Genomic DNA, 8,195 nt, shown 5'->3' with positions numbered 1-8,195 from the left:
CTGCGCCTGGGCTGGGACTGGTCCCGCCGGCGCAGGTTAGCAGGAAACTGTCCTCCGCACACTCACCGGACCTGGGCTAGGACTGGGTCTGGGGGCTCCAGGAACTCGGCAGAAAATCCTACTCGGCGGGCGGGGTGGGGGAGGCACTGCAGAGTGGTGGGGGGTTCGGCCCAAGGGGCTGGGAGAGGGTCCGCCCCACTCTGCGCCTGGGCTGGGACTGATCCCGCCGGCACAGGGTAGCAGGAAACTCTCTGCACACTCCCCGGACCTGGGCTAGGACTGGACTTGGTGCAGGGTTTTTCTACACAGCAAGGACTTGTAGTGATCCTCCTGTCTATGTCTATTCTAGGCTCGCTGAGTCAGTCTTTTATTGTGGTCAGTATATATATTTTTTACCTGGAAAGTTACTTGATGTTTTCCTCTATAATGTTATTTACCTATTTTTGAATTTCTATTACTCTTTCAGATGCATGATCTCCATTTTCTTCTAAATCTTTGTGCCTTGGACATTTTGCAGAAGGACTTAACGTCTGGGGCTTGGTTTTGTTATTTTCTGTTTTTTATTTTCTTTTTTCTGATTTTACTTTTATAAATTTTGTGTAGCAGTTAGCTTTATCGGTAATGTTAAAGCTTCCCTAGGAGAGATCTTTTATTAAATGGTGTCTTCTATGTGTAGAATGTTCTTGGTTTCACGTCCGTCCCAAGATCCTAACTTCACAATTCAGTAAGGATTAGATATTGGCATCTTCTCGGCTCAGCCTCCAATACTCCGGTTCTGGACTATGATGATGGTTATGATCCTAGATGGTTATAGTTGTGTAGAAAAATGAGAGATCAACTGATTGTAATAAATGTGATATCATGGATAAAGTATCACAATTAGTGGTAAAAACAGGATCACTCACAGGTTGGAAACTGAGAACAGTTAATTGTGTTAACATTTCATTTGATATCTTTAACCATCGGGACAAGATCTATAGTTACATAACATACCGTTCATAAAGCAGAAGTTTATGCAATGATTTCTCCCTTATTAAAGTGATTTCATTTTGTAGAGGGGAAAATTAAGAGGGAGAGGGAGGGAGGGAGGGAGAGAGAGAGAGAGAGAGAGAGAGAGAGAGAGAGAGAGAGAGAAAGGGAGAGAGGGGAGAGAAATATAGGCAACGCAGGGCTGAGGAAAAACTATGATCATGCAAGCTTTGGGAAACTGGAAAAACATAACAGGAGAGAAAGAATAAAGGAGAAAGCATAAGATGATTGAAGTGATTCAGAGTAGTTAAGGACACTGTTCTGTCATATCAAAATGTCATAGGATCAAGAGAAATAGTTGAGGAAACATTGATGAATAGAATAGAACAGAAATATATGCATAATCTTAAAAATGAAAGATAAAAAAAGCCAAACAAATAAAATCACACCAGGCAATTAAAGTGAAGTAATGCACAGAAACAAAGAAAAAAATTCTCTTGTCTCCCACTGTTCTCTGGTAGTGTCTAAAACGTTATCCCACTAAGTAACCAATGGGATTAGTGTTGCACTGGGTACAAGGATTATCTTGCATGCAGTTGTGGGGGATGTGGTCAGTCTTTAGTCAACAGTGCTCTGGATGGCTGCCATGTCTCCTCAAGATGATGTTTGTTTCTATGTTGCTCTCTTGGTTGTTATAGTGTGCTCACACAGAAACAATCCAGTATGACTCTGAATCCCATGTATAGTTGGTCCCTCCTGTACGTTGTACAGCCTTCTCCATTCCACTCCATTGGTTCCTCTCATGTACTGCTCTCTATGTCCTGAGCAGGTGAGATGAAATCTTTCCATTGGTGGTTGTGATGAGGTGTTCTGGCTTCCTGATTATAGGTGCTTGTGTTTCTGGTTGCTGATGACAGGGCAAGACCATGATTGTTCCAGCTGCTGTGTAACTGTCCAAGTCCCTCTCTTTTTGGTGTAATCAGGAGGAGTTGTATTGTTTCTCTAGCAATTCCCAATACCAGGGTTGTTTGCTAACTATGGTTAGCATTTCCTGTTAGTGGTTATGAAGCTTGCCAGAGAAAAAGCAGAAAATAAATGGAAGTGGTGGTCTGTTGTACAGGTGATATTCTTTCACTCCATATGTGTCAGAGAAATTTATGGTGTCTTCTGTTTGCATGATATGAAAAGAGATGAAGAGCTTTACATTCCATATCTATTCTGTGTGGACTGAGTTTCCCACACCTTTAGAATCTGTTTTTTTTTATTTTAGGGAATGGTCTGCAGGGTGTTCAGGGTCTTACTACTAGACCAGATTCTACTGATCCACTGTTTATAGCCTCCCAAGAGATGATATTACGCATGGCACCATGCCCAGACTCAATCACAGTCTCAGTTCGCTCAAAGGGTGGGGCTGGCACAGCAGGCCCATAGAATGAACCCTGCCCCAAATCTGTTTTTTGAAGGGGAGAAATTTCTTGTTAATGGCATTTCTTGCTCCAATCCTACAGGCAGCAAACTTTCAGGCAGTCCTGTGGTCTGTTTTTTCATTTATAAAGTCCTATTCCTGTTTTGCTTGATTTACAAATCTCTTTTCTATTAATTTAGGCTTGAGGGTTGTGTGTTCCCCCCTTTCTTCCAACCACCTGTGTTTTTAACTGAATCTCCTGTGAGAAACTCCAATGTAAGTACTCCCTTATATAACCACATTGAATCACTTCAGCAAAAGAATATTGGAGTAAACTGGAAAAACTACAGACAATGTTCACTTACGTTAAATATAAAAGGAAGATCTAGCCCTAGACCAGGCCCAGTGAGTGTGTGGAAAAACTTTTGGCTACCGTGCACCAGCGGGACCTGTGCAGTCCAAACTAAGGCATAGTGTGCATGAGATCCTCGTCCTCTCACTTAGGACCTCCCACAACACTCCGCTCCCCCTGCCTCCCACCCACTGGGTGAGAACTTCTGCTGCATTGTTGGGACTAATAGATCCAGCCCTAGCCTAGGCGTAGTGAGTGTGTGGGAGAGTTTCCGGTTATCCTGCACCCATGGGACCTGTCTGGTCCCAGCAAGGCACAGCATGGGTGAGGCCCTCTTCCACAAACTTGGGACCAACCGACCACTCCACAGTTTCCCCCCACTCCTGCCCAGTGAGTGAGAACTTCTGCCATGTTCTAGGGAACCCCAGATTCAGTATTACCCAGACCCTGTGAGTGTGTGGGAGAGCTGCTTCTCCCCTCTACTCCACCTTGGCCCCTTCAGACTCAGCTCAGGTCTGAAATACAGGCCTGGGGTGAAACTATGCAGCTGCAGTCACTTCAGAGAGATTAGGAGACAGAACCACACAGTTCGTCCAGGAGCAGAATACTTTGCTAGAGGGGCAGAACAGGTTCACTCCCAATGGTGACAGAAGGAAGGAGCTGAGGACAGCAGCCAGATCCAAGTCAGGCACAGCTGGATAAATTCAAACGGTAGATCTTCACCAGAATTTCAATAGGTGCTAAGGTTATAACTGCACCAAAGCTCTACGACAAAGGTCAGAAGACAGTGCTATACAAAATAAAAATGAGAAGGAGAAAAACGGAATCTCAGACCCCAAGCCCACCAATCACAAGTGCCAAGGACACTAACACAGAATAAATTGGAAATGACATAGCTGAAATTAATGAATCAATAGCTTCTGATATAAAGAAACAGCTGCACAAAGGTAAAGAGGAACTCAGATTGGAAATGAAAAATGAAATCCCTCAATTAATAGAATCTTCAGTAAGGAATCAAAGGCAGAGACATATGGAGGAAACCCAGTGCCTACTCAGAACAAGTTCAGAGGACACTAGCTCATGTGAAATGTATGTATGAATTAATAGGGTCAAAAGTAAATAAGCAACAGCAGAAAGTCATAGAGGAAACCAGAGAAGAATTCTTTTCTGAAATAAAAAAAAAGAATTCTCTGAACTCACAGCGTCTGAAGAAAAGAATCAAGTACAGAAACATAGGGTGGAAACCCAATCTGAAAATTACTCTGCAGTAAAAGAATTAATAATTGCTTCTAAAGAAGACATTGATAAAAAAGAATAGATTAGAAGAATGACGGATTCCTTGAATGAGCAATACAGGAAAGAAATAAATAGTATGAAGCAGAGTCAAAGAGATATAGGGAACTTAAAATCTCACAAGCTTGCAAAACTGATTGAGTGAAAGTGAAGAAAGAGTTTCAGATCTTGAAGATGCTGGTGCAGCTAGTGAAAAGATAAGAAAAGATCTCGTAAATAAAACTAGGATGCAGGAAAAAAAAACATATCATTTTAAGATGAGGCAAAGCTGAACAATGTGAGCCCAATGAGAAAGAAGGAGTCAACACAAATGACATTAAAAAAATATGGGCAGAAGTAATAGCAGAAAACTTCTCAATATGAGGAAACAGTCTGACATTCAGGTAACCAAAGCATTCAGAAAGCCAAGTAACCTTAATTCAATTAAAAACACACCGAGACATATACTTCTCAAAATCTCAGAAATTCAGCAGAAGAATAATATACTGAAAGCCACTAGAGAAAAGAAGCAGATCACATTAAAAGGAAACCCCTTCAGAAATATGGCTGACTTCTCTTCACAAACCATGAAGGCAAGAAGATCATGGAGCAGAGTACTTCAAGTCCTCTATGAAAACAAATTCCAGTCCAGACTACTATACAGTGCAAAACTCTCCTTGAAGTAGGATATAGAAGTGAAATACTTCCATGACAGAGAACAACTAAAGAACTTCATGATGACAAAGCCAACCCCACACAGGCTCCTAAAAGATGTTCTAGAGATTGACGAAAATGATCAGAACTCCAAGAATATCATCAGAAGCAACCAAATATATAAGGCAAACAAACATGGGAGAAAAAGTAGTAAACGACAACATGTAAATAACATGTCAATCGAAGGTCAATGAATCACGGTTATAACCATCAATGTAAATGGACTCAATGTACCAATTAAGAGAAATAGACTGGCACAGTGGATTAGGAAACAAGATCCAACAATGTGCTGTATACAAGAAACACATTTAACTAATAAAGACATTCATACGCTGAAAGTCAAAGGATGGAAAACAATACCATATGCTTCAGCACCTCAGGAAAAAGCAGGGGTAGGAATCCTATACTCTCATAGTCTCAACTTCAAGCCAAGAATGATCTAGTGAAATAAAGAAGGCCGCTATATACTGGTTAGGGGAAAAATTCTAGAGGATGTGGTAACACTCATAAAAATGCATGCACCAAACACGGGAGCACCCAACTATATAAAGCAAATCTTATTGAACATGAAAAATCTAATATCCTATACCACATTCTTGACAGAAGAACTTAACAACCCCCCATTCGAAAAAGATATCCAGACAAAAATTTCTCAAAGAATTAACAGAACTGAACCAGAGCTTGAAATAAATGTACTTCGTGGACATATACAGAGTGTTCCAACTAAACACAGATGAATACACATTTTTATTAGCTGCACATGGGTCTTTTTCTAAAATAGAACACACAGTGTGCCAAAGATCATGCTTAAGTATATGCAAGAAAACAGAAATTGTCCCATGCATATTATCTGATGAGTGTGCAATGAAACTGGAAATAAATGACAAAAGACACCAGAAAAGAACCTAAGTACATGGAAATTAAACAACATCGTACTAAGCAAGCAATGGATCACAGATGAAATGCAACAAGAAATTTAACAATATCTACAATTCAGTGAAAATTCCAACACAAGTTAACGGAATTTATAGTATATGATGAAAGAAGTTCTCAGCTGTGAACACACACATTAGGAATACAAAACGGGAACAAATAAAGACCCAAATGCTGCATCTCCAACAACTAGAAAAGGAAGAGAAAATCAAACACAGAGCCCAATGATGGGACGAAATCATAATGATTAGAGCAGAAAATAATTCAATTGAGACGAACAAAATAGTTCAAAGAATTATTGAAAAAATGCTGGTTCTTTAAAAGATTAGAGAAAATCAATAAGCCCCTACGTATCCTCATCAAAAAGAGGAAAGAAAACAACTCAAATACAAGCAATAAGGAATAAAAAGGGTATAATTACCACAGACCCAGTGGAAATTCAGAATATCAGTAATTACTTTGAGAATCTTTACTCTAAAAGAATGGAATACACAGATGAAGTGGACAGATTCCTAGAGAGGTACAAATAGCTAAAACTTAATCGATATGATATAACCACCCTCCATAGCCCAAGAAGAGACAATGAAGCACGATATGTAATAAAAAACCTACCAACAAAGAAAAGTCCAGGTCCTGATGGATTCACAGATGAAATCCACAAGAAAGTTACAGAAGATGTAGTCCCTATACTCCCCAAACTCTTCCATGAAAATGAAAAGGAAGCAATCCTTCCAATATCATTCCTGGGAGCAAGTATTATACTGATACCAAAACCAGCCAAAGACGTAAATAAAAAAGGGAAATACAAGCCAATATCTCTCATGAAAATAGATGCAAAATTCTCAATAAAATTCTAGCAAATAGAATATAGCAAATCAGCTGGAAGATCATACACCATGACCAGGTAGGATTCATCTCAGGGATGTAAGGATGGTTAAATATTAGAAAAAGTATTAATGTAATACAGTACATCAGTAGAGTGAAAACTAAATCCACATGATCATCTCCATTGATGCAGAAAAGGGTTTTGACAAAGTCCAACACTCATTCATGTTCAAAGTCCTACGGAAAATTGGAATAGATGGCCTTTATTTCAAACTGTAAATCCATTTATGAAAACTCAATGGCTAACATAATTCCAAAGAAGGAAGAACTGAAATCTTTTACTCTTAGATGTGGTACAAGACAAAAATGTCCTCTATCACCACTTCTATTCAATATATTTCTTCAATCATTGGCTAGAACCATTAGACAAGGGAAAGAAATAAAAGCAATAAGAATAGATAAAGAAGAAATTAAATTATCATTATTTTTTATGACATTATACTTCGTTGGAAACCCCAAAAAACTCTACAAAGAACCTACTAGAGTTCATATACAAATTCAGTAGCATAACAGGATACGTCAATACCCAAAAGTCAATCGCATTCCTCTACACAGATAACAAACACACTGAGAGGGAAATTAGAGAAACAATACGTTTTATAATAGCACTGAGGAAAATGAAAGACCTTGGAATTAATCAAGTAAAGAAGTTAGAGATATTTTCAAGGAAAATTACAGTATTGTGTAAAAAAGAGATTGTAGAGGAATTCATAAATTGGAATGATATTCCATGCTTCTGGATAGGAATAACCAACATCGTGAAGATGGCCGTACTGCCACAATTGCTAAACAAATTTAAAGCAATCCCTATCAAACTACAACCAACATACCTCACAGACCTAGAGAAATCATTCCTAAAATTTATTTGGAACAAGGAAAGACCTAGAATAGCAAAGGCAATCCTGAGCAACAAAGACAAAGCAGGAGGCATTACAATTTCTGCCTTGAAATTGTGCTACAAGGTACTGTGATAAAATCAGCATGGTACTGGCAACAAAATAGACCTGACAATCAATGGAATAGATTAGCAGATGCTGAAGCCTACAAACATACTCAGCCACCATATCTTTGACAAAGGGTCCAAATATTCTCACTGGAAGAATGATAGCCTGTTTAACAAATGGTGCTGGAAAAACTGGCTGTCTACATGCCAAAAACTAAAACTTGACCCAGGTATATCACCATGCACTAAGCTGAAGTCAGAATGGATTAAAAATCTAAACTTTAAAACAGAAACGCTAAATCTCCTGGAAGAGAAAGTAGAAGCACCTCCTGAAGACACAGGAGCAGGCAAAGTGTTCATGAACAACAATCAAATAACATAGGAAACACTTGAAAGAATTAACACCTGGGACATCCTCTTATTGAGAAGTTTTGCACGTCAAAAGAAGTTACCAATTAAATGAAACATTAATCCACAAATTTGTAAAAAACCTTGACAGTCATTACTCAGACAAAGGTCTTCTCTCTCGAATTTATAGAGAACTAAAAAATACTAAAGCCCCAAAATTTGAAGACCAAATACAGAAATGAGTATCTCAGATGAATACCCATTTTTCAGAGGATGAAATTTATTTTATTTATGTGTGTGTGTGTGTGTGTGTGTGTGTGTGTGTGGCCAGCTCAGCCCACCAGGGGGCGGGGCTGGCTGGCATGTGGTGCTGG

The sequence above is a fragment of the Octodon degus genome, unplaced genomic scaffold, assembly GCF_000260255.1.
Source record: "Octodon degus isolate 3935 unplaced genomic scaffold, OctDeg1.0 scaffold00214, whole genome shotgun sequence".
In the NCBI taxonomy this organism is placed as follows: domain Eukaryota; kingdom Metazoa; phylum Chordata; class Mammalia; order Rodentia; family Octodontidae; genus Octodon; species Octodon degus.
The sequence above is the reverse complement of the archived record's forward strand: the minus strand, read 5'-3'. Positions refer to the sequence as shown.